The sequence below is a fragment of the Anser brachyrhynchus genome (assembly GCF_964034855.1).
Source record: "Anser brachyrhynchus genome assembly, chromosome: 5".
Taxonomy (NCBI): Eukaryota; Metazoa; Chordata; class Aves; order Anseriformes; family Anatidae; genus Anser; species Anser brachyrhynchus.
In genome coordinates, this window is record NC_137699.1 from 26,216,657 (window position 1) to 26,244,485 (window position 27,829).

The following is a 27,829-nucleotide window of genomic DNA, read 5'->3' on the forward strand; positions in this document are numbered from 1 at the left end:
GTGAGATGTGATGTCCGCCAGGCGCCCGCACTGCTGACTGTCCCGTTCTGGCCACTGATAGAAAAGAGAAAGAAACTCCTTCGCTTCTGAGAAGAAACGGCCGGGCAGGAAATCTGAAAGGTCAGGCTCGTTGCACGCAGCGCAGTTTGACTAAATGGGCTTGCGTTGAGAAGTACGACCGTCTGAGCCGTACAAAAGTCACAGGTCGCTTAGGCTCCATCACTTTGAGAGCTCAGTTTATGTTACAGAAGGCTACTTGGGCATCATATGCCGTTGTACCTCACACTGAGATCCACAGAGTTTTTAAACTGTTTCTTTAAACGGTAATCTTCGGAAATTCTGAATAATTTGCTACCAACAACCAGGGCACATTCCTCTTTGCGTCTCCAAGATGATCAAATTCACAAAGGATGCCACTCTTGGGCATTTTCTCAGGTGAACTGCCACTATCACCGTGAGTTGTACAAACCTGCCAGGCTGTGCACAAGACCTGCAGGTGAAAGGCAAAGCCCTGCATGCAACTGGAAATCACGTTAGTGATTGAGCAGGTGCCATTCTGCTGAGTGATACTGAGCTCATTCCCAGCTTGAAGATCACTGTGGCTTATGAAACACAAATGCATTAATATATATGCAAGACCACTAGTCATGTCATCTGTGATATTCTCTGTAGCATCTATGTCGTTAAGCCAATATCCTGGCCTAATTCTACTTCAGACGAGCCCATCCCACCTATCTTTGCTTTTTCTTTAACTGTAGTTTTCTTGAGAAGTTTGTGTGCATGTGTATACACACACACATTAATTGGGGGTTGAGAGAAAGAACACTGTCCAGCTTTGTTGTCAGAAGGTAACCATCAGCAAATCTTACACAATCTCGTACAAAAATACAATTGTAACTTACACACCTGTGTAACAGCCTGACATACTGACCCATCAATGTAATGTTTTCCAGGTGAAACGGTTTCCTGCTGTAAAGTACATTCACACCTGTTTTGTGTCCTCAGAAGATCAGAGACCTGCTCTGTGGAAGGGGAAGGTAATTCTCTTTTCTGAGAGTTTCTATCAATAGATGATTGCTTTACAATAAAACTTACGGAGCCATGCTAACAGAGTTGCAAGAAGACTATTATGTTTAGGATGGGCCATATTGCTCCTGGGAACACTTCTGATTCAGAAATTTTATACTGTTGTGTTCCGATCTCTGGAATATCTTGCAGCAATTAAAACTCACGTATTAAATTTTACCATTGGAACTGAGTGAACTACTTTCTGCCTCAGAGTAAGTCAGATCTTTGAAGTTCTGCTGTACTTAAAGATACACCTTTTCCCCTTCAAGTTAGTGTGAGTTCACAAACCTAGCTTGCCCTCAAAGCGGAGTAAAAATAATTTTCTGAAGCTATTCTTTCATATTGACTTTAAGCTCATTTAATTTCCCCTCTTTCCTGGGTCCACATTCCCGCTTTTAGGAATGGGCCAACTAGTAGAGCTCTGCAAGCACACAATGAGTTGCATGCAAAAATTAATCAAGGAAAAAAACCCACCCCAACTAAAAACGATGCATGTTCTGCCATATCAATTCTTTCATTTCCCCACCCACTCATATTAGCTCAAGTGCTGCCACAACCAATTAATGGTAAAAGAGCAAGACCACACGTTTTTCCAATAGCATTCACTTAGATCAGTTTTACTTAGATCATTGTGAAATCACAGCATGAGTGGAAAGGCTCTTAGGTGTTCTCGTGGGATAATGAATGAGGTGGTTCCCTGAACTGACAGAGGACCCTGTTGAGTGGTGGGGTTAGGAGACAACATCAGGAAGGCAAGCTAGACAATCTAGTGTGGAAAGCAATTCCAGAGAAGGAGAAAAGATTGCTAATACAATTGGAAAGAAGGACAGCACATGGAAGCTACGAAGAGCTACTGCTGGATTAACATATGTTATGCAAACAAGTAGTAATCAGAATCACTAGTTCTCTTCAGTTATGGCCTGCTACCAATTGCATGTGAAAAAAGAAAAAAGAAAAAAAAAAGGAGAAAAACAAAAAAACCTTCTTTTATCTGAGTTGTGATATGCCAAAGGTGTGGCTATCCTGTGTGATAAGCTGATACAAATAGCAGCTGTAATGAAGACACCATCTGAATGTGCTTCCCTATTATAACTTAAAGTTATAGCTGTTAGAACAGTTTGCCTTAGCATGAACGCTGACTTCAGTTGTAGCTAATAGAGTATTTCCAGTGTCTTGTTCCAAGCCTGGGTCATAACTTTTCATCAGGATTATCTAGACTTTGGTATTTCTCTTTTTATAAAAGTTGCAGTGTTTTCATCCAATAACCCTGTTGAGGTTATTAGACAATAGTAATTCCCTTGGCTATTTTTCTCCTGGTGCAGCTTTGCTAAAGGGGCCGGAGATGGAATGTCCACTTTCTGAAGCAATGTGACCTGTAGCAGGGTTAGTTTTTGTGTCTTTAGCACATGCATCGCAATAGCAGTATCTTCCTTTGGTGGTGCATGTTCTGGGGCAATGTTTTGGACAGCTATAGCTTTTATAAGGAGGAGGCAATAAAACTCCTACTCGTGATTGTGGAATGGGACCTGAAAATATGAAACTGTAGAATTCAGAGAGTAGATAGCAAATTAAGAGGAATATAAATTGTTTTTTATTTTTTTAAGTTGATTTTTAAGTCAGGTTGAAAAAGATTGGACTAATCTTATTTGAGTGCTTTGGGTTGTCAGTAAGGTACCTGTGAAGCCCCCACGTTTTCTGCGAGAAAAGAAGGAACTAAGCACCCAGTAGTTGCTGCCTGTGCTTAAGGACCCTAGATTTGTATACATGGTACGTAAGACATCTTAAAAAATCAGTAGCTGTGCTACTAATAGGTCTGTATATCCAATCTATACTGAGGTTTCTGCTGTAAAGGCTGCTTCTGTCAAACCCTTCAACATCCAGTAGTCAGCCTTGAGGAAAGCATCACTGTGAGGATTTAACTCAAAGAAAGTCAATACAAATGAACTGATTGTTCATGTGTCTTTGGAGAGCTTGAAAATATACAGGTAGTAGTGCTTTTAGCATTGAAGATGTATGACAAACTAAATACAAATGATTTTCCTTTATCTGTGTACCTTTGAGCATAAGAGGGAGGAAGGTCAGTGAAAAATGTGTAAAATTGTATAAAACAGTGTTGTACACCCATCCCATGCTTAATGGTGTATGTTTTATTGAAGTTCTCATACAGAAAATATTCTTGTATCTTCTAGGTGAACAAATGCTGAAAAAGATGAAAGTCTTTGATATTAGCGTGAATGATAAACTAGTCCCCTAGCATTCTGTTACTGGAAATTCATTTTTTCTGTTATAGCAGCAGGTTTTAAAATAAAGATTCTGTATTATTCATGCTTAAGGTCCAGTATGGTACTTCACTCATCTGAGGCAAAGCTGAATGCCAGAATGTGTATGTGCAACAGGCATTTAAAATGATCACAGTGCATAGGAAAAAGCTAGGAATTACCATGCCTGAGTAGACACTATGTTTAGGTCTGTGGTATCTCTCTCACATAAGATAGTTTGTGTGTAAAATCTTCTGAATCCTTCATGTTTTCAAGGAAGCCTCTTGTGCTTTTTTAAAGATAGTAAAAGTAATTATCTAATGCGAGGCTTGCTTTTCGTGAAAATACCTGTGGGGTAATAGCATAAGCAACTGACTACAGCAGTTTAATAGAGCCCAGTCTTACTTAAATTGGACTTGATTTTTTTTTTTTTTTAGGCTTGCAAACACACACTGCTCATAAGAAACATCAAACAAATATTCTGTTCTATGGCTGAGTTATGTCTACATCATTTCACTTTTACATAGTAAAATCCCATACTGCTGCAGATTTCTGTATGATAAGGCGCTTTAAAATGTCTTTGAATGATTTAGTATCCCAGATCAGCAAATAGGAATATATTCAGAAAGCATGTAGGCTTTCTGAAACAATTTGAAAACCAGAACCAAACTGTTTTTAAAATGCTTCTTCAAGTAAATTCTGCGTTCCTTCAAAGGGCAAATAAAGGAGCACTGGCTTAGTTTCATTACTCTTAAATTTGTGTCTGATTACTATATACATTGTATAACTCCTGAAGATTCAGCAGATTTCTTTGATAAGAACTGATGATTTCAGTAATTTCTTATGGCTGATGTTTTTTCAGAGTTACTCCAAAACAAAACCTACTAATGATTTCAGTAATTTCTTGTGGCTGATGTTTTCTCAGAGTTACCCCAAAACAAAACCTATGCTCTGGATTACATTGTTTTCTAGAAATTAGATCTACTGGGGTGAAAACAAAACAAAACAACAAAAAACACTAGAACGATGGCAACCTTTTCTGTCCTGTTCTCTCAGCATATGCAGCCACTATCCATATCCAAGTAACTAACGAACCACCTGCCTGTGAGTGTCATGCTTAGAGGACTGGAGCACCTGTCGTACGAGGACAGGCTGAGAGAGCTGGGCTTGTTTAGCCTGGAAAAGAGAAAACTGAGGGGAGACCTCATCGATGTGTATAAATATCTGAGGGGGGGGTGTCGAGAGGATGGAGCCAGTCTCTTTTCAGTTCTGCCCAGCAACAGGACGAGAGGCCATGGGCACAAACTGAAGCATGGGAAATTCTGGCTGAGTATGAGGGAGCACTTCTTTACTGTGAAGGTGACAGAACACTGGAACAGGTTGCCCAGAGAGGTTGTGGAGTCTCCTTCTCTGGAGATATTCAAAACACACCTGGATGCTATCCTGTGCAATGTGTTTTAGGTGATCCTGCTTGGCAGGGGGCTGGACTAGATGATCTCCAGAGGTCCCTTCCAACCTCGGCCATTCTGTGATCAGGAAAGGGTAAGTGATTCCTGTTAACAGGACTATGGCATACAAAAGGCTTCTTTAAGGCAAATATAACACAGTTTTAAAAGATCTCTTGGGGTTTGGCATTTAAAGTAAATGACATTAAACAAGATGGAAAAGAGACAAGACAGAAATTCATGTAAAATCAAAAGAAGCTTAGGAGAATTGTCAGATGGATCTCAAACTACTAGCAAACACTTCTTTGCAGAACATAGAACAGAACATGGAGTACTGGGATCTTGCTGGCTTGGGATTCTGTCAGAGCATTTCATAGGTATTAGCCAGCCATGAATTCACCACCACCCTCAGTGAACACTCAGGCTGATCATTACAGCTACCGTGAGTCATTTTGTCAGTTCAGGTGCCACAGGTCCGTGGGATGGATTGAATGATTCCAGTCCTAGTAATGATCCATGTGGGTGTGAGCATGCCACATGATGGAACGTCTGTGGTTTTGAGTCTTGGAAATTATAGGCAAGACAGTTTGTAGGTAAAGGCAGCATTTTCTATCAGACCAACTAGCACAGCTGGAGGAAGGCAAGGTTTGGGGTAGACTTGAAGAGAGTTTCCGCAGAGAATCACAGAATCATGAAATGAAAGAGTTTGGAAGGGAACTCAGGTAGTCTGTATTCCAATCTCCTGCCCAACGCATGATCAGCTGTGGCACCAGACTTGGTTGTGAAGGGCTTTATTCAGTTGAGTCTTGAAAGCCTGGAAATCTGAACACTGCACAGTCTCTGTGGATAATGTGTTGCAATGTTTGACTATTCTAATGTTTTGCTTTTGTTTTTTTTTAAAAAAAAGATTTTTCCTTACACCAAATTAGATCTACTCTTGGTTCAGTTTTTCTCATACTCCTGCCATGCACTGGTGTGAAGAGACTGGTTCCTTCTCAATAAGCTTCTCAGAAGCATTGTCAATCTGTAATTACATTGATAATTGGTAATTACATGTTTGGTGTGAGTCCTCTTGGACACCTTGAGGTGCAGGATTCTGCCTTTGTCCTTGATGAGTTTTGTAAAAGTTCTTGTCAGTGCATTCCTCTACTCTGTCTAGGTCTCTCTGGGCGGCAGTCCTGCCCTCAAGCACACTGGCTTGTCCTCCTGGTTTGATGCTGCTTGCAAGTTTGACAAGAGTGAGTGCACTCTTGGACTGTTGAGGACAGTGTTAAAAAGGGCAGGTCCCAGGATAGACCACTGTGCTACTCACTGCCAGACTTGTTAGCGTACAACCTGTACCCTCTGAGCCTAACCATTCAAATGGCTTTTTACCCATCTAGTTGTCCACCCATCCAGACCTCAGTGTCCCAAATTGAATACAACAATATTGTGGGAAACAGTGTTGAAAGCTTTATTAAAGCTAAGAAATAGCAATATCTGGAAATCTGTCTACTTTATCCTTTATTATACTACTTGGCCTAATAAAAGGCATTATCCCTACCTACAGACCTTGTCTTGCTTATGTCTGAAAGCCATTGTGGTTATGACAGTGTTACCACGTAGAGATGCCCATTGGAGAACTGTTTAATCCAACATGAGGAGAGAGATTGATTTGTGTCATTGCGTGTATGGATGTCTGTTGCCTTTAACTATAAAGCAAGGTACAATTTCCATCCTAGCACCTCTGCTTCATTCGGATCATAGTGTGGATATGTAATAAGGGCAAATAACTCTCATCAGTATGCTTCCTTATTTTCAACGGCTTTGGCTCCAGAAGTTGGATGACATGTGACCATTAAGGAAGGAGGACTGTACAAGTAAAAACATGGTCTGATGGCTGAGATAAATGTGATTTATCATTAGTTGTTCATGCAGATAATTTGCAAGTAGCTGGTGGACAAGTCTTGCACTTTCAGCTATATATAACTAAACGATTGAAACTTAGGTGTTTTTGGTTTTAATTTGGAAGACTTCAGATAATGGAGTAAAATGACTTGTTCCAGCAAGGAGAGCAATGAACATATGTGTTGATAATATAGGAAGACATCAAGGAGAGCAATGAACATATGTGTTGATAATATAGGAAGACATCAAGTCTAGTAAGTTAGAAAATGCAATTAGCTGGTGGCATTCTGAGTAGGAGCACACTTTGATTTTTGTTTGAGGCTCAGTCCTACAAGTAATATCTTGGCCTTTCTATTGAGTAAAGATTTTGTTTTCCTATTTAGAAGAATGCTGAAATACAGTCAGCACTGGTCATCTGCCTAGAAGATTTGACTACCTTGCATCAACGCCCAGCTGTTTCAGAAGTAGCACAAAGTGGGGTTGTCTTTGAGATATGATGATATTGCAATATAGAGTGAGAGGTAATGATATTGCTAACTGCAGTCTGTTCTGCATCACCAAAACCAAAAGTAGGTTTAATTCTGGCATCAAGGAAATACGAAGCTTGTATTTACTGTAAGTGAGTCCAAGAGCAGTGTCGTCATAACTTCTACTTTATGTCTTACAGCAGTCCATAGCGCTTACCTTTATTGTCTTTCAGAAGTAACATATTTTATCAGTTTTGATTCAGGTCACCAGGATGCTTATGTGTGCATACAATTTCTGAATTGATTTTGGTAAGAACTGGAAAAAAATGCCACCCCCCCAAAAAAGAAAACAAACAAAACACTAAAAATACTGCAACATCTTTTTTCTTGAAATGCATGCAAGTAAAATATGGGAAGAAAAAGTGAAAAACCTTGAACCAAATAATGTCCAGAAACAGCGAGACTCAAGGTACAGAAAGGAAAAGCGTAACAGTGCTACCGAGAATGCCTCTTCTTCGTTTACCATCTGCTTTAAGAGAACAAAACAGCTGCTTAAACAGGACGCAGATAACATCATCCCCAATGTTCCTTTGTAAACATTTTCCAAGGAGACAGTGATTAGCTACTTCCTTTACAGGATATTTCTTGGTCAGCAGCAAGAGGCAAGACACCATTCACTAGAAATATACAAGTGTATTGTTTTAACCTTTTTAAAGTGGTTTCACAGATAAATTGTTGTGGATCTGACAGTATCTTCGAAAGTTTGACAGGATGAAAATCAGGCTTTGTGAAGCGTATTTTTATTTTAATATATTTATAGTTCAATGTAGTATTTACTTTAAAAATCTGTTTAGCAAATAGCAACTAAAATTACAGTGATCCTTTGAGCTGGAAAGAAATGTAGATACATGATTTCCATCAGAGAGAGCTGCTTCAAAATTTGCAAACAGTGCAAAATTTAATTTTGCTGCTGCAGGCTTGCAGGCCAGTCTTAATGATTTTGCCTTCTTTATTAGCAGTGACAAAAGTAAGAGGTAGGGATTGTGTGAAGAAACAAGAGTGAAAGATGAGGAGAAATAAGGAGTAATCACAGGGGTTTCACAGGATGTGGGTGTGTAGGGAGTGGTATTTCTCTTTGCTGCCTTTTCTGACTGATCTCATCTGCAGGGCAGAAAAGTTTTCCAAGGGGATTTCACCCTGAAGTACAAGGTGGTGCTGATTTGAACTGAACACTGGATTAAGTGCTGAAAACGTAGGTGGACATGATACACCACATAGATAAGGTCCAGACTCCTCCTCTCTCAGGGGACTTTCTTTCCTTTTGTATTGCATTAGGGGAAATGCTCTTTTCCCTTCTAACCTGGTTTTGCTTGCCCATCTCTCTCCTCTCAGTGTGCTCAGTATGTGAGTCAACTGGGGAAGGGAGGAGGTGAGAGGACAGGAGAGGAGGAACAGTGTCCCTCAAACCCATTCCAGCCACCCTTGGAGCTCCTGGTGCTGGAGGATCAGTAGGAAGCACAACAGGGCTGCGAACAAAGGCAGGGTGGCTGCAGCTAGTGGTAGTGGCAGCCAAGGGCTTTCTGTCTTCTGTTGCTATTAATACAAGAATTAATGTAAGTTGAATGTTATTTAAAAGAAAAGAATCATAGAATGGGTCATGTTGGAAGGGACCTTAAAGATCCAACCCCCCTGCCATGGCAGTGTCTTACCTGTGGGCTGAACATGGTAAGCTTACCAGCCATGTGTATACGTAAAGGGAAAGATTAATCTTTCCAGGACTCCATTTGCCTGTCATGTTCTTATGAAGGGAATGTATGACTTGTTCCTCAGTTTGCTGGACTGAAAAGAAACTTGGCAATAAATTAGGTTGGGAACAGAATCAGGCAGATGAATGCAGTAAGGAAAATTTTGAGTAAGCTCAGAGATAATGGCCCACCTCCATTTGTGGTCTATTGTGGCTAGATGTAAAATGAATACAGGCAAATTGTCAACTACCTAGACCTAAAATCATGCAAGTATTTTTCTGATCTCCTAAGACCTTTTCCTTCTCCTCTCAGTTTTGTCTCTCCTCACCTTCCCTGCTTTAAAGCAACATGTAATGTTTCCTGTTTTAAAGGACCGCTCAGAATAGCAATATGGCCAAGCATTGCTGCCGCTTTCTGGATTAGAAACATTATCAGTTGCTGGCTTCAGTTTTAATCAGGGACAGTAGCTGAAGCAATACCGAACAGTATGTAATTGCAAACATATACCAAAAACAATACTCAATACCATATCAATAGTTGTATGATTTGAAAGTATTTAGGCACCAGTTCAGCAAACACATTTAAACCCACTCTTATTTTAAAATTATAGGCAGGGAGAGGCTTAGTCATATGCAGAAAATTAAACTGGTTTAAAATAAGTCCTTACTTTCTAGGAGCAATATAAGGGGTTCTTATGAAGACCTAGCCCAAGTACATTGTTAGCTTCAGGAACTTAGACTCTAATTATTGGTGTCTCTTTGAACATCCAACCTAGAAAGCAATGTACAATTGCACAGTTATCAAGATATGCTGCACACGTCTTGTTCTAAGATTTCTGCCAGTCAGGTTACAAGAGGGTTAGGTAAAGTATCCAAGGCTTTTTGTAGACTCAGCTGGAAGGGGTTTTGGAAATTGCTAGTCTGCAACTTTTTATTTTGTCCTTTCAATGCTTTTGTAAAAAAAGAGTTAATAGTGCCTTTCTATAGTACCTTTGAAAGTTTTTAAAATCCTGTGGTAGGAACATGAACAACGAAGTCTTACGACAACCTGAAAATAATCTGGTAGTGAAAGGTAGGGATTCTATCACTGTCTAAAAGTGGTTGCTTAGGTGGGTTTTCTCTTCTCACATCTACCTGTCCTATTTCATTACTTCAGAATTTTGAAGGCAAAGGTTGCTAATGCTTGTTCAGGGTGACTCACAGGTTAAAAAAATGATTTGTGCCATTTCCTTGTCAAATACAGGCATGTTTTAAAAATTGAGTTTAAAGTTAGTGGTATCTATCTTTAAAAAGTCAGAAAACCAAAGGGGAAGGGGGGAAAAACATTGTCAGTAAATTGTGTAAATAACAAGTCAGAGTAACTAACTGAACTGGTATTTTTAATGTAGATTGTTTTGCATCACTTTTAAGAACATGCCATACATTATTATTCTTAGTGCTAATTGCATCAGTTTTAGAGTATTATTTAAAAATGGGGACAAAAAAAAGTTTAATGCTCTTTTCTACGGTAGAGGGAAATGACAAAAATGAAGGAAAATTGTGCTTAAGTGGACGTGTCAGATTCTACCAATATTCAAATCACTATTTTACAAGGTGCAAACTGTGTACAGACAGGAAGGCTGTTTAAGTGCTTTTGTCTCAGTCTGTGGTTGTGGCAATGAAAAAACAGTTCAGACTAAAACAAAATAAGTTTTCTAGTCTGTAGATCCCTCAGCTTTTTTGCAGGATAGATAGCAAAAAATAGACATCAGCACCATGTAGGAGTAATCGCTGATTGAAATTCAGAACCTGATTCCTCTTTTACGTGGGTGTAGATCAGAATAGCTTTTCTGATTTGTCTGAGGAACTCCTGTATTTACGCAGTGGTTACTAAGGCTTCAGTTTGACCCATCAGTGGGAAGCATTCACGTACCGTGGTGACTTTACAACATTGTCAGGACCGATGGAAGTCATGCGTATGTAGATGTGCTAAACCATTTCATTTTCATACAGATTTTCAGCACTGCGCTCTGCTGATAATTGCGGTGATAATGCCGAGATACAAAGATGCAATATGAATATGTTTGACATGGTTAAATAGGAAGTTGTTCCATATGAGCTGTGCAGATTACAGAACATACTTAGGTATAACACATGGGACTGAAAGGAGCACTTGGTTTATTTTTTTCTTTTCATGTTTTACTTTGACTGCCATATTTATATCTGTGCAGTTCAACTTAATATGCAGCCACTTTTTCAAGCATTGCATGCATCCCTCAAAACTGCTTATACCATTTACCTGATCCTCCTGTTTCCTGAAATTTCATCTCAGTGTTTTTGTTAATTTTGGGGATAAGAGGAGATTCAGGAGATCACCCCAGCTATCTAACAAGCCTATTTCAAACATGGGCCTTTTGTCTTTCATTTTTCTGCCATTTACCAGAACATGGTGTTTTCTGTTTGTTTGTTTTAATTTTATTTTTAATTTCACTTAATCTGTTGTGAAAATACTGTCTTTTCCCTTATTATTTTCTTTTTATTTCATATGTCTTTTTGGCACTCACAAATTGTTTAACAAGACAATTATTCCAACACAATTAGCTTATGGACTATATTTTGAAAAATAACAAACAAGTCCCACTATACAAAATCCTTCTGCTACTTTTTGACTGATTAAATACTATGCCTTTTGCAAGCTTAATCCTTTTAATTTGTTGATACTTGCAAAAAGTGCATAAAGTAGTCTTTTAAGTTGAAGCTTTTAAACTTAGTTAAATAAATGTCAGTTGCATCTTTCTCTCACTTGTTTACGGGATGATAATTTCTGATTTTCTCACAGCTTTAATGTGGGTAATCCCAAAGGACCTGGGGCAGGTAGGAAACTACCAACATCATCATTGTACTAATGGACATCTCAGTCCACAGAGTGTTTTGTATTTCAAACTCTTTAGATCCAATTTAAAATTCTTAATACCCTGGCATAGCTGCTTCCTCACCCTGGTAGCATCTAAAGCTCTGTTCCGAGATGGGTTTGTAAGCACTCAGCAACGCTGTTGCATCTAAGCCTCATCAAAATCCATAGGCTGTTTGATCCTCTGGCTATGTTGTTACCTGAAAAACTTGATCCAAGCACTATGTTAACAGAAATGGAACTCAATTTCTCCCTTTCCCAATAAAGTGTTTTGGTACTTGGCCGTGTTCATGGTTGTTGTTTTTGTAGTCTCTGTGGTTCAGTGGTTCTTTAATTATTGAATAGGAGAGAGTGAGAGTACCCTTTCCTTTTAAATATCCTGTAGCCTGCCATTTAAGACATTTTTTCCGCTGAGATGTGGGAGCTAAGATTTGAATTTCCATGGACAGTGAAAGGAATTGAACCAAGGCATCTCATACCCTAGGAGAGTGCTGTGGCATGTTAGGCATTGAATTTAAATGCATTACAAATATATTAAGAAAAGTGCTGCCTTCTCTGCCCTTTGAAAGGAAAGTCTCAAGAAGCTATCCATGGAGAGATTCCAAGCCTCAAGTGAAAGAAGTGCCTTCTTTCAGCAAAGACTGTGTATGTACCTCATATGAAGTAATTGAAGATACGGTATCTCAGTAGGAGTTATTTACCTACATTAAGCTGCTCCCAGCTCAGAATGCAGCCTGTTGTAAATGAGTAACTTAAGGTTCTCAGTTCTGGCTCCTCGGCCAAGCACCTAAACTTGCTTGTTATTGCTCTTAACTTCTAGTCAACACCATGTTTCGGTGGATCTAAACTGGGAGACACACACTCAAGGTCAAAAAAGAAAGCTGCTGAATAGCAAAACACTGAATTTAGATGTCAAAAATCTTAACCAGAAGCCAGCCTTCCTCTCAAATATTTCATCATAATTTAATAAACATGTCTTAAGCATGCTATTGACCTATGTGTTCATCTTTCCCTGATTACATCACTTCCTTGCATTGCAGTTGTATTACTCTTGTCTGAAACTACCACTCTCTATAAATGTGTAATTGCAGTGATTGTGCAATCATCATCTGTGTTCATTACTATAGCAACCAGCATAAATACATTCCCTAGCCCAGCCCATATAAAAAGATCTTAGAGTTTCAGCTTCTCTGCTACAATTTTATGCATATGCTGAGTGAATGTGTGTGACACAATGGAAATTACGTGCTTTGAAGGCTGCTCACATATGTGAGGGTGGAAAGCTAAATTCTACTGAAACCCTTGTCTCAAAAAAGAGAAGAAAAACTTCTGACCTGCTCAGCAGGACTCAAATGAAGCACATGTGTCCCCTCTCCAGCTTCCTTCACGTCCTGTTGGCAGGGGACTCACCAGCTAAGGAGAACAGCAGCGCTTGTGGGTAGCAAAACAAGTTCCAATACGAGGCAGATGCTCAAATTTCATATTCTAACATGAGAAGTTGAGTCTTTGCCCTCCCTGAGCCTTAATGAGGCCTTGCTTACACTGACATTTTCGTAATGACAATCCCTAAGCCCAGCCTAATTATAACATCTGACATCCCTAACATAAATATTCTGAGTCATGAACACAGCTTCGCCCCAGATTTCGTCTCTCTTCCTTCCTTCCCCCTTTGAATACAGTATCTGGAGCTGACAGGTAGTCAGCCTTGCACTTTGTGTTCCAGAGCTTTCTCCTACCACAGTTTCACCCTCTGAAGCACAGAAGAAATTTGAATGGTCTTGAAGGCTTTTCCTAAAAACATGATACGCACAAGTTGAAGGGAGAAATCCACGTCATCTATTCATGTGCAGTTATTCTAGTTCATTATTTCATTACAAATAATGTCATTTTTTTTGTCTTCCTTTAAGCCCCCGTTACTGCTGTTGCATTGTTTCATGAGATTGTTTTGTTCTTGGGTTTTTTATTAATACATTTCTTAATGCAGAGGAAAACTTGAAAACCTAGCTGAAGGGATCTGTGCATCGTTCTGTTAATATCTAAATGAAAGTAATATTATTTCTACCACATAAATTTTCAAGGATCTAATGATATTTGCTCCCAGGCTGTGGGCTGGCATTTACAATTGTCTCCCTGTTTTCGCAGTTTATGTACGAATTACATTACGTTTGAGACCACTACTCTGTGTCAAATTTTGATAAAGTTTGCCAGCAGGTTCAAAATTTACTACTTGAACTCATGTGCATGTACCCATACACACCCACTGTGATTGCAGAAGTTTCATTTCCTTAGGGAACAAGACTGAAAACAAAAGGCAAAAATAAAGAAGTCAAAATTGTGCAACATGCCAAATAGATTCTAATAAGTGAACAGATTTAGTGTTTGGTCTCCCCTGCAAATTCTACAGGTAAAATGCAGCATGAGCCACACTGCCTCTTGGACTTAAACACAGTTAATGTTGATTTCATTGTTTGCTATTAGTCACTTGTGTAATTTTGGACATATTCTCCTCTCCCATTTCCCCTTTTGCCTGCTTAGACAAAGTTTGGTCAGGCAGGAGCAAGCGCTTTCTTCATGCCTTAAGGTGCTTAGCCTGCTGCTGCCCATGAGAGACTGAAAATCAATTCAAATGTGCAGTGCTGCATCTCTCTAGTTGATTGCTATATGAATAACCAGAACAGACACAACATCTGAGGACTTCAGTAACCAGTACACCAGAGAAGAGAGCTGGTCACAGCTAGATTTTTGAAATCTGCCTGCAGATCAAAGGAAATTTGTTCATTGACTTTGTGTACGATTTTAAACTGGGAAATCTTTTTCGGCATCATTTAAAAGCAGGAAACAAACAAACAAGCAAATAATAAATTGTTCCTTATGAAGAACGAGTCCAAGTTAGTAGTTGCTTCTACTCTTAACCACTCTTCTTAAGGATCCTTCTGTTAAGCAGCCATTTCTTCAGCTGTTTAGAAAATGTGAGAATCCTGTGAGTGAATGATGCTCTTGCTTACTACTTCTCCTTTTTCTAAATGGAGAATGAAAACAACATTGAGAAATTATGTCTAGTTTTGATGTCGCTGGTGGTGCAAGTGCAGACAGCTGTAGTAGAGATTTTTAAGTGAGTTAAAAGGAGTTATAAAAGTCTGGCTTGCGCTGCACCTTACTGTAAACAGCCCAAGGGAGGGGCTCTGCAATAAGATAGTAAGCCTACACCACACCCTGGGTTCAGTTGCTTGAGAAACAGTGACAGGTTTTCATTCACGCTGCCCACCTGACATGCTGTTTACTTCTGCTTTCCTTTCAGTACAGTTAGTCTGTACTGAATGATGGATTAAGTTTAATGGCTATAAATAAGCGTTCTACGTTGTTAAAAAGCCGTCTGTGGCTTAACTGTAACTGGGATGGTCTCATTGGGCATGAAAATTATGTGCTGTGCTTTGAACTAATATAACGATGATCCCCCCCAATCGTGTGCAAATTTTGAGGAACAGTCAGTGAAACTTGAGCTTAGTTGGCTTGGACGTCTACCACTCTCAGTTTGTATTAAATCAGTACCAAGTTTTGTATTGGCAAAGCCACCTCCTCCCCCCAGCTACTTTTAGATCTCCTTCTTCACACACAGTGTATTTACAAAGGCCTACTTCACTTTCATGCACTATTCTAGGAATTTCCAATACTCAGAAACTTCTGATTAATTTTTCTACCTCTTTGATAACTAATCAGAATTTGTTCTAGATCCATAGAAGGAACTTTAAGAAAAAACTTTGACAGCAAGATATGCTTATTACTCGGGGCATCAATTAGCAGAATACTTAAAAAATACCAACACCTATGCAAATCAGCCTGAAACAGTAGTGATGAGTACAGTTAAGCTGATGAATAGAGGTTGGAATAGTACGGAAAAGCAAATACGTTGTCTGTGCTAGGAATGTGAGAACTGTCATTGAACAATGCATCAATGCTCTTTCATTTCAACCTGGAACTTTGTGTTTATATAATACATTGGGTATTTCAAGCAAGATGTAAAGAGAAAAAAAAATAAGTTTTTACTTTTTGCTTAAGCAGATATTTCTATAATGTGTTTTTGTAGACTTTGTAATAGGATTTTTTATACTCAGACTGCAGCTTAGGAAAAAAACACAAAAGTAGTTGGAATTCAACCTTGTAAAGAATGCAACAGTACTGTCACAAATCAGGATCTATTTAGATTCCCTAGGTGGAAAGAAATTTTACTTTGAAGCTTAATTCTAATCCCACTTGTTGGGGTTTTTTGTTTGTTTAGTGAGTTGTGATGAACTGTAAAGCAGCACATTGTGCAAATTTTGTGCAATAACTATAGAACACTGGTTTGCAAGATCGGGTAATTCCTTATATATTAAAGATCAGACCAAAAGCATCAAGAAACTGGTGTCAAGGAAGACATTTAAAAACAGAAGATTAAACAAACAAACAGCAATAAAACCAAATAAAGTGTCTTTGGAAGGCATATGCCTTCCTTGACAGTTTCTGTAACTTAGATAAATGACATTTGCACCGACACAGTTTTATGTGGAGTAGAGGAGTCTTTTTCAGGTTCTGGGCAGGATAAGATAGATATAATGTATTTTTAGAATAAATCCTTACAACAGAGATAAATGAACTTGCTGTATAAAAAGCTTCAGATAATAAATAAGGGAAATAACAAAATAGAATATATCACTCTGATTCAAAAAAAAATACATGGAGATTTATCCTTTCTTATCAGTACATTTATGAACAAAATTAATTTACCAAGCTTTGCACATTTATAAAATCTAGCTTGTAGCCTACTGGCGTTCATTAAACATTCCTGATTAGACTTACTACACCTCTTAAAATGACTCATGCACTTGTATGTAGAATTTCAGTAACATCCTGGTTGCTAGGGGACATGTGATCACTCTGACATATAAAGTATCTGCTAGAAATACTTTTAACTATATAAGGAACAAATCTGTAGGGTTTTTATTAAATACATATTTCTGCCATTAGTTAATTATGCAAAACAGGATGATATTTTAAGCCTTCAAATACATTTTGAGTATATTCAAATATATTTCAAGTATATTTTGAGTATTGTACATAATCCCTAGTTAATAAATATGACTTTTTTTTTCCATTTCCTTAAACTTTTTGTTTCTGACGTATGTGTGTGATACAATAGTTTCACACTGGGTAATTTTCCTTGACTTACTTTTTTTCCCCATTGGCCCACTCTGTCTACATTGTTGCTTGCCCATAATTGGTTTTTATCTTTATTTCAAGACCAGCACAAAGGCATTACCCCATGTTTTCATATGGCTTTTAATATGTGGTTTTATGTCTCTGTCTTAGAACTAAAGCCTTGCTTATGCACTTGGCACTGTGCTTGTCCCTGCATGAAATGCTTTCTTTCATAAAACGGCAAGAATTGCAGGACCGATCAATCCTCCATTAGTGCAGCCTTCTCCAGAATTTATTCTCATGGATCCTGTGACATAATCACTTTAAGACCAGAGCTTTGTCTGTCACACTCCTATTTAATTTTAAATTGTGTATTGAAATAATATGTTAAAGGAACACTAAACCTGTGAAGTACTCCCTAAATTTATATACATCCTTACCTCAGTCTCTAGGTGAACATGCATCATTAGACAGTCTACCTAAATAAGAACGTGTTAATTCTGCAGGTTTCCTACCTGATGGCTGTACCTTCAGTGCACATGATAATCAACGCTCACTAATTGGTAAAAGCACTATGATGTGACGGAGGAAACTAGCTAAAAGGAAGATAACAAGTGTCACTGAAAGGGAAAGTGCTCTGTTACCAGAGCATGATTGGTGGAGCTCTTCAGGGCTGAGTCTTTAAACAATTTTTGTTTTATCATTTCATAAATAAGCTTAGTCTATAGAGAAACGTGTATGGTGATTGAATTTGCTAATAGCAAAAAATATGTCTATTGTTAATAGAGAAGAAAGCTGCAAGGTTTGGGAAGAAATGGATGACTGTAGGGACTGCAATCATGTATAAGGGATAAAATTTAATAGTATGAAGTGCAAATACAATGCAGGACTAAGAGCTTCTGTTGTTAGCTCACTGACTGGAAACAGCTGTGGTGGGGACAACTGCAGTGAGTGGTTGATCACAGTGATTTATGAGTCACCAGTATGATATGGCTGCGGAAAAGACAAGTGTACTAGATGAAATTGGTTACAGTAGTGCCAGAAAGCAGTTGTACTATTTGATGTGCAGCAGATTCCTCATCTATGATAGTCCTCGGCATCCAAGCTCAAGAAGATGAATTCAGAGTGCAACACACACTAAGAAATGTTAGGGAATGAGGTGCTCCATTTCTATGCTATATTCCAATCTATCACAAAATCTTTGTTCCTTTTGCTGAATATATGAAAATCTGTTCGAAAGGAAGATATTAGCACAAGAACAGACACAATCTGGCCATGAATAAATTCAGATTGAACATTAGAAGTTTTCTGGCAAAATGGTGAGTGAAATCCAGAGATGGCTGGGTTGTGGCTTCTCATATTCTGGGCAAGCAATCCAATAAGCTCTAAGACAAATTTTGAGCATTAGGAAAAAGATTAGAGTATGTGGTTGGCTGCAATTGCAGGAAATTAGGTTTTGTGACCCATAGCATAATTTAGGTCTGATTGTTGTACGGTCCTATGAACACTTTGCTATTTTCTGCAGCATGTTGCTCTGTGAATTATTTACAGCTTATTGCAGTCTGTACTGAGTACAGAATAATTAGCTTCCTTTTTGCAATTTCTGTTGCTATTACTTACTTAATTTTATTAAGGATTGAAAGAAAGACTGTTCATGTTGTATGCATGTAATACCAAAGTACTGACAGTAAAACCCAGACAAATAAATGAGGTAATGTTGGGTATCCAATCTGAGATACCTACGATCTGATCTTTCAAGTATTTAAAAATATATATTCAAATCCTACTTATCACCAAATTTAATTGAGGAAACTCAGCTCTGCTGAAGTCAGACCACAGCTGCCTTTTTTGTACGTGTCCCGATTGATACTTAGACTGAGGAACTGTATGGAAGAGACAAATTAATATAAAATTCTCTGTTATGTTCTATAACATTAGCTTAAGCTGTAGCAAAAGATCCTATTGCTGTTCACCTGAGCTGTCCCTAGCAAGTAGAGGTGTTTATCCAAGCAGTGTTTTAGCTCAAGGTGGCTGTTAAAATGGTTGAAACTGAAATGGTGCTGATATGCAGCTTATGCAAAATACTTAACTGTACAACATGGTTGAATTGATACCATTCTTTTTTAGGTGCTCTGCCCGTCACTGTTGTTATCCCCCTGAGCTTTGGTTTAGAGAAGAACCCCACCAGGCTCTAATCCCACTGTGCAGCACCTCAGTGGTAAGGCCGGTCTGAGGCATTTCAATGTTTCCCATCCATGCCTGGGCACCAACTACTCCAGCGCTGCACCTCACATCCCCTGCTTTGTAACTGCCGCTGGTGGTGGGGCCGTGTTGTGAACCAAGTCATTCAACCGATCTGACCTATTTGTGCATGTTTTCTTTCTTTCTAACCTAAGTCAGTTAAGTCACCCAGTTCACAGAATGACTCATGAAGTGGTGCTCTTGCTTAATCTAGAAGGGGGGCATGCCCTACCACCTGAGCGCAGGAGTAAGCAACCTGAAGAGCTCATTAAGCCACTGTATCATAGAACAAGGACTTCTGTGTATGTCTGTGTTGGACACGAAAAGTGTGACCACTGCTTGGTGAAAAGAATTCAACTGTGAATCAATGTATGGTAAAAGTAACTATTCTTTGCAAAAATATCAAACAAAACACATTTTAATGAGTGCAGGCAAATCCACACCATCATCCTGGTGAATTTAACAAGGCATGACTGATTATTTGTCCCCTGGTATGGTTCACAGGTTGATCCCATGAGATTGTCATTAAGCGCAGACAATACAACGTATTTTCTTTTAATTTTACTCTAGGAAATGGTTCCATTAAAGCAGCTGAAATTTACAGAAATATCCAGCCAGTGGCAAACAGTGGCATTAAAAATTTCAGCCCAAATAGTTGATGTACACTATTTGTAAACAGGAGAAAGTGGAAATTTACAAGGATAACATCACTTACAAGATGTTAACCCTATAAGCATTGCATTTATCGCCCGACTTAAAAAAAAAAAAAAAGGCAGGAATATTGTGTTTAAGCTGCCATTTTACCCTGTCCTTCAATGATCTGCTTTGATTTTGACATAGCTCATATAAGAGCTATTAAAATCTGTGAAATTATACATATTTTTAAAGTGTGCTTCTGGGAAATCTTCATGCCTGTCAGGTACTGATTTTGTAAAACCTGACAAAAAAGAGAGTATTAATCTTATCACCAGCTACCAGTTTCTTCTTTAACTTTCTTTCTCAGTCATGTGCAAGGAGCTTCTATTTAGTCAGAATTCCTGAACAGTCAGACCTGAACTTTTCTCACGCTCTAAGGTGCTGCAGCTTGCACAGGTGCCTTTGAGAAGTGTTTTCTCTCAGATGTTTATTGAAGTCATGGGTTTAAGCTAGAACTTGTATGTTAATGAACGTTATGGAACGTTATGAACATTAACGTATGTTAATGAACGTATGTTAATGAGTGTTATGTCATTCTATCAAGCTCACCTGCCATACAGTTTCACCAAGGGAGTCATTCTGCTTTTCCTATTGCTCCTTCAAAGTGAAGTTAAAAAATTATAAAAAGCAACTGGAAATTTTAGCAGATGGGTTAATTATAATCAAACAATTATATTCCTTTTTGCATTTGCTTCTCATAACTATCACATAAGACATAAATGTCCATGTTTGGCTCAACCTGGTGTTGAACAGTGAGCAGTAAGTGTAGCACTTCAAGTTACCTTAATTACAGAAACTGGGAATGACTTCTTAAGGATGAATCAGTGCTGTGATCTTTTTTATTTTGTCTATTTAAATACTGCTCACCAGCTCGCTTGCTAACTCGACTGTGGTCTTATATTGAGTCCAAAAATGGCACGTATGACAGTGATTTCAAATGAGTTAATTAACTAACCTAACTCAATTGTAAATACTGTATGCTGTCAACATTGTGACAACAAGAAGTTTTTAGCTCAGTTATAGCCTAGGTTTATGCTTTAGAAAGCACTTGTTTCTGGTATGAAGATGGGGAAGAACTTAAAGTAAAAGCAAGTAGATAGTGAAACATGAATTCTAAATGTGCTTTTAAAATCCTGAGTATAAGCTGAAGTCCCGTTCTCAATCCAGGCTTTTGTGTGTAGGAATTCCATCTGTATTTTAAATAGTATATCCATGGGATGAAAAGTTCTTTTCCTCTCATTCTATCTAAAACTGCAGACAAGCCTTCCTATTAAGGGAAAATATATCCAGTAAGGCAAGTGTCATTGAAAATTCACATTTCTTTAACAGATAGACTCTACCTTTCTGCTTGTATAGCACCTGATGAGTAAGACTAGACATTTTGTAAAGAAATTCTACAATTGAGAAGTGTATTTAAGTCATTGAACAACCTAGTTGTGGGGTAAAGTTCTGTGCTGCATCCATCACTGAGTATGGAATACAAAAGCACATTCCTTACTGAAAGAGTTCCCAGGCATTGGTTCACCTAATGCACATTTTTTCCTATTAAAAATGTTGCTTTGGGTTCAGGTTTTTTTCTCATGCTCTCCTTCTCATGTCAGAGTAGTAATTTAATTGCTGTCTTTTAATTCACAAATGTGTCCTTTGTGATATAAACAAAGAAATGATACACTCTTTAGAGAAGGAAACAACATCACAGCAGAGGAGGAGGGAGAAACTACATTGCCTTTCTGCTGTGAGGTGGTATGCCATGTGTGCCTAATGGGAAACTGCAGCCTTCTTCCTCAGTCCATGCCTAAACAATTCCTTACTTTGTAATCTCCGTGATTCACCGGTTACTTTAAACGGAGCCACCTATGCATATAAGTAATGCTTGTAATTTAAAATTTCAACTAAAAAATCAGCCTTACACTCTGTCCTACTATCTAGGGTGACCATCTGCATTCTGATTTCTGCACCGATATTATATACAAGCATTCACATGAAAGACCAGGGATGTGGACCTCTGTTTGGCTTTTGGGTGAACTTTGTAACCAGTTGGGTGCATCTCTTGCTGGGTGCATGAGAGTGCACAGGCCTGAATATTACTTTCTTACATGGTGTCAAAAACAAAGACAAGAACAAAATATTCCTATTTTGATCTACTTTCACCCTCACAAGAAAAAAATGTATATATTTGTCACAGAAAAAAGTACGCATTTTAGTAAGAGCCTAAGTTGCACAGCATTCAATATTTAATTACTTATTCAATAGGCAACCTCCACTATGTACCTTTCAGCAGCAGTGCAAAGGAGTAATAACTTTAAGGAAGCAATTTTCAGAGATTACTATAGATAAGTGCATAGAGTTTCAGATGCAATCAGCAGTGTTTCTGAGCTTTGCAGTGATTGATTAAAGAGGCTCTGTTACTCAGCATTGGCCCAAACAGGAATAAATATCCTTAGGCTCTGAAGAGATCTTAAGTAGACCTTCCCTTTACAGCATGAGTATGTGTTGGAACTAAAATGGGAAGAGAGGAAAAGAACAAAAAGTTCTGTAAAGAAATGTCAAAGGCCATTAGAAGAGAGTTTTTAAAAAGGAAGCTGTAACATATGGCAAAATGGTCAGGGACTGCTATATAGAGAAGAGAAATATTCAGCTATTAAATGAAACTGACTGATTATATCTTAAAAGCAGTAGAAATTCAAAATTTATGAGACTTGCCTGTGAGGTGTTTTTGCTTTGGTTAAAAGCTGTTGTGTATAAGTTACCAAAGCATGAACATTTGTTACTTATCTGAATTCAATTATTATTTTTAATTGGAAAAAAAAAAAAAACTTATTGTTCATATATTCAATATAGGTAATACCTTTTTTAAGCTGAAATATATATATAAAAAGAGTTGAGCAGGTCTACCATTTTAATGAATTAGATTAAAAATACTAGAAGCCCCATGTGGCTTAGTAAATAAGAGAACATATTTATTAAATCAAAACAGTGGTTGATATGAGAATGATCACTTTTAATCATATCACTTTAATGAGGTCATTTTACAGTTGATAACTCAAACCATTTAATACTGGATTAATTGATTTTTTTTTCTTGAAGTTATTGCTAAACAATATTCTTCTCTATTGAATCTAGTTAAATCTTTCTATATCCATCCTTATATCTCTATTTTACGTAAAAATGGCCTCTCTGAAAACTATGTGGCAAGTTTTTAAGAACTGAAAATTTTAAAATGGCTTAAAATGCGAAGTGTCTTTATGAACCTAGACATACATCCTTGATTTTAGAAATGCTTTCTCTAGCAGGGAAGCAAGCGCACAAGTTTATTCAATCACACGGTATCCTAGTATAGTAAGGGAGAATTTGACATGCCAGTTCCTCTTAACTAAAACAGTCTTAGCATAATGTGAAGGGTAAACAACAGGGCTCATTTCAAAATGAAGTAAAGGGCCCATTAGGCACTTAGTTTCTGTAGGCTCTTTAGAAAATTCAGTTACGAAGAATACCTAGTCAGGTATATGATGTTTTCTATGTAGCATATCGTCTGTTAGTGTTTGACCTAGTTCTTAATCTCATACACTATGTGCTTGATATATTAAAAATAGGTTGATATATAGCTATGATTAATTGCTTTGCAATTGAGGAACAAATACAAGTATTGGGCTCATGAAACGTGTAATCAGGAGTACTGGATGCAAATCAGGGCATTAATCTCTTAAATGCTATTAGATACATTATCACTTAACTGCTGGAAAAAATGGATTTGTAATTGATTTTTAATTGTTTTTTGAAATTATTCCTAGATATTTCCACATGTTTAATTTTGTATTTTGTCATGAGCCATGTTTAAGAATAACTGAGTCTGTAGATAAGAATCAACATATAATGACAAAAAGCGTAAAAATAAAAACATAAAGAAGTAAGTTTCTAGTATATTTTTCCTAGTTCTGATGTCTGTTTTGTATTACTGTTTTAAAGGTGCTTAGCATATTTGCCAGGGGAATAACAACTCCTGTTTTACTCAAAGAAATGAGTTATTTACAGTAGTAGCTTAAATGCTTGTTATTCTAGAAAGCATATGCACCCCATTGGATGCATTAGAAGTGATGTTTTGCACAATACAGTGGTTGCACAAAGAAAAGAATCTTATTAATTTTGTCAACATTTTCATGGTTTTGGTTGGGGTGGCATGTTACTGGTAAGATGCAAGACTGCTTTGTTCTTTTCAAGACTCATCTACATCATTGGATAGAGAGAATTGCTTGTCCTGTTGGACGATCATGTCTTCATCTCATCTTCAGCTTGGTAAAAAGGTAAGGAGCAAAGTTGGACAAGCAATGTAGGCAACAGATGCCTCAACTGTGTTGGCCACGCCATATTGAGCAAAACTGATGAAATTTCTGTCCAAACTGACTCTTGGACTTGGAAGAAATGTCTAGAATTGGAGTAAAAAATCTATCAACACACCTGTGATGTGCAGCATTGCATCCCTTGAGAGTATGCAAAGTAAAGGATTTGCAGAGTATTTACAGTGATGTAGGAGTCTTTCAGGTAGTGAAGGCATTTAGAGTGTATGTCATTCACTGCATGGTGCTCTCACACACAAATAGGTGGAACTAGACAGCTTAAACATTTAAGGAACACTTTCTGGGAAATTACAAGGAAAATCAATTGGAAAAAATCAGGAAAATATATATTTACTAATCTATCTAACTAAAAAGTCCAAAGTATGGTTACATGAATTAGGTAAGGGCAATAATGCCCAATTTGCTGGTCAGTAGGAGCAACTCAATCTTTGGTGCAATGCAATACTTCAAGAAGTTCTTGAAAAACTTTCCAAGCTCATGGACGTGAGGGATGACACCCATAATAGAATGATCCCTTGGGTAGAAATGGGGTCGCACAAAAAAAAAAATAATGGTGAGCTTTCTTCTTGGTTAAAATTTTGCAGAACATGAACTCTCATATTGGAAATTTCTCTGACATGACCTGAAATGAATGCATTTCTGAGAGTAGTCTTTTATACTCAGACAACACTGGGTGGCGTTGTGCAATTTATAACATTAAAAATTATTAGAATTTATCCAGATTTTTAAAAAGTTTATCGTCTTCTACTCCTCCAGGCCTTAGATTGTAAAAAAGTTGGGAGTAACTCACTGCCAGCTTGGATACACACACTTGTGCTGCAGTTACAGCTCCTGAACACACAAATGGATGTGATTACTTTATTGCTACCTCTCAAAGGAAGTGTTTATGTCTTTGTGCATAATTAGCTCCACTGAGAAGAAGTCCTGAGAAGGACTTGGTTATCTTGTTAGACTTGTGGTTCAACAGGGTTGGAGGTAGTGAGGTAGAAGAGAGGGTTTTTCACTTAGTCATAAGCTGTGCTGGAGGCAAGTAAAATCATTAGTATCGACTGGCTGAGTGTGGGATTCCATTACCAGCAGAAAAGGAGAGATTCAAAACCTGACAGTGGTTTCAGAGAAATGCTGCTGGGTGGAAATTCCATCCCGTCCTGAAATCTGGCCCTGAGGGAACATGAAAGAGAAATAAATTTCTGTGCAGAGAAACAACACCCATACATCAAATGACACAACTAGACAAGAGATTTGTATGAGATTCCCGATTGTATTGAAATTTGTTTTCCTTCCAGTTATTCTGTGCTTTATAGTTTCTAGCAAGTAACATTTATTATGAAATGCTACTGAAGAGGCACATAGGCAAGGACAGTGTAAACACCTACCTGTATTTAAGGAAATCAGTTGAGTTAGTATCTAGATAATTCAAAAGAAAAACTGAAATACAAATAAAATGTGATGACTTACTGCCTTATACTGTCCCTGTCATCTCTCTGTATTTACCTCATTAAATTTTAATGTTTGTGACTTCTGTTCAACGTTGTATAAAGTACAGCATAATTGGTAGGACCCACCTGACTGAAGTGTATGTGACAGGACTTGATATATCTTAATTTTCAGCAAGTAACACAGCAAAACAAAGATAATCTTTTTCATCTCACTATTTCAATGGTAGTTAGCTAAAAATAAAGACAAGAAGATATTTAAATTGCAAGTTGTTGTTAAGAGGATGTTATTTATTAGAAAATAAGGCTTTAAAATCTTTTTTTTTTTTTTAATTAAAGAAGGGAAAAAAAAAGAATAGTAATAAACTAGAGCTCTGGTCCTGTAATAGTAAAATGCATGAGTTGCTTTATTTGAATATATACAGAATTGGTAATTGTAACAGTGTATAAAACTTTGTCTCCATCTCAAAAATAGATAAAACTGCATTTCCACTCCACCCCAAGTATGCATGTAGTGATGTTGATGAAAAGATACTTGCACAAGAATATCTTGTTTATTATAATACTGTACATGTTTAACTGATTTGATAAAGAATAATTGGAGCTATACTGGAAATGGCTAACTTCATATAAAGTCAGTGTACAGACTATCAAAATGTTTGAAATGCACTGTATAAGATCCGCAGGGAAGGGGCTTTCTTTATTCACGTTTGTGCAGTACTGAATTTATTTTAGCAGAACTATTCCCACACTTCCACAATAAAGCAAAAATGTGCCCGCTCTCAATTTTAGGCCTCCAGTTTGGAAGACTAAATTAGTGCTCTACAGTCAATGACTGAGGAGGGCAATTCTAAGGGGCTATTCAGACTGTCTGTGCCAGAAGTCAAATTGCTGCCCAATTTTAAGTGGTCTGGATTGCACTATGGAAGATTCCCACCTTTCCACATTAATGCATATCATTTAGGAAGCCTGCTCACCTATACAGAAATTTAATGTAAGTACATTAAAATTTCTTTCTACCAGACTAACAAGATAAGGATATGCACTTCACAGGCATGACATGATAAAAGCCACTGTGTCATTATTACTGTGCTGTATTTATTTGCAGTTAATAAATAGTCTGTACATTCTCTTAGAGCTCTCCTACATAATTATGCTTAGATGGCTGAGAATATAAACACATTACTGTATTTATCTTTTAAAAATCTGACATAAAACTGAAGAATCAGTCTTCTATAAAAACCCATCTGCTCCCCTGACATAGTTATACAATACTAAAGTCTACAGGTGTTTCACTGATATTTTTTGAATCTTGTTTCGCTTAAATTGAAATGCTAATAAATGTGTGTATGATCATATATATGTATATCTATGTAAATAAAGACATTTAGATGGCATTTGGTTTTATCTTATACCACTTAGAATATTACAAAGCCCCAAGGATTTTAACGGAGTTGCTGTTGATTACAAGTTAATTAGTATCATAATAAAAAAGAGGAAAAATAAGCAAGAGTGCTGATCATAATGAATTAAAAGTGTTAGCATATCCACACCGAAAAGTTTAGAAAATCCTTAAATGGATGAAATCAGAGCATTCAAAACCTTAAATCTTTATCTGCACTTTGTTTCCAAAAGTGCCAGTCACTCTGGGTATTTCAGTTTTCTGTACACTTGGTTTCTAAATCCAGATCTCTGCGGGGTGCCCTTTAGTGACTACATTGATTATTCTTAGTGCTAACTACTGCTGTGCATCAAGTCCTAGATATTTTGATCTGAATCTGTCAAAATGGCATTTAAATTCAAAGAGGTCATAAAAACTCATAGCCCCTTTTCTAATTATTAAGTACTCTTCCAGTCAACTCTGTGAGATCTGTTTAACTTAGCAGCCCAGGACTTAGTGGTAGAAGCTGAGCTGTAACATTCTGACTGTGCCCAGGATGGTTAGGTTGACCTCAAGATCATTTTCAGCACCTGAAGCCCTGTAAGCCCTTTTTTTCTCTCCTGTGTGCATCTTATCTTTTTGTCCTGTCCCTCAGCTGGCTCTCCTTTGAAGCAGTCTTGGTCCTCACCCTGGGATTTCGTAGGTGCAGCACATGAAGTGCAGAAGGATATAAGATCAGGGACAGCAAGCTGTGGAGCTACTTCTACTTGGTTTCCTGTGCTCAAG

At 37.7% G+C, this 27,829-nt stretch overlaps 1 long non-coding RNA gene across 2 annotated transcripts; it reads left to right on the top strand.

Annotated features, from left to right (window-relative positions):
- LOC308195935 lies at nucleotides 1–27,829 on the top strand. Of its 2 annotated transcripts, XR_013951960.1 has the most exons (5): nucleotides 1–120; nucleotides 954–1,037; nucleotides 19,062–19,152; nucleotides 24,090–26,656; nucleotides 27,699–27,829. It is a non-coding gene; the product is annotated as an uncharacterized lncRNA (long non-coding RNA). The 2 variants fall into 2 exon arrangements; XR_013951961.1 differs by lacking the exons at nucleotides 24,090–26,656; nucleotides 27,699–27,829 and adding an exon at nucleotides 4,788–4,868 and having other exon boundaries at nucleotides 19,062–24,083.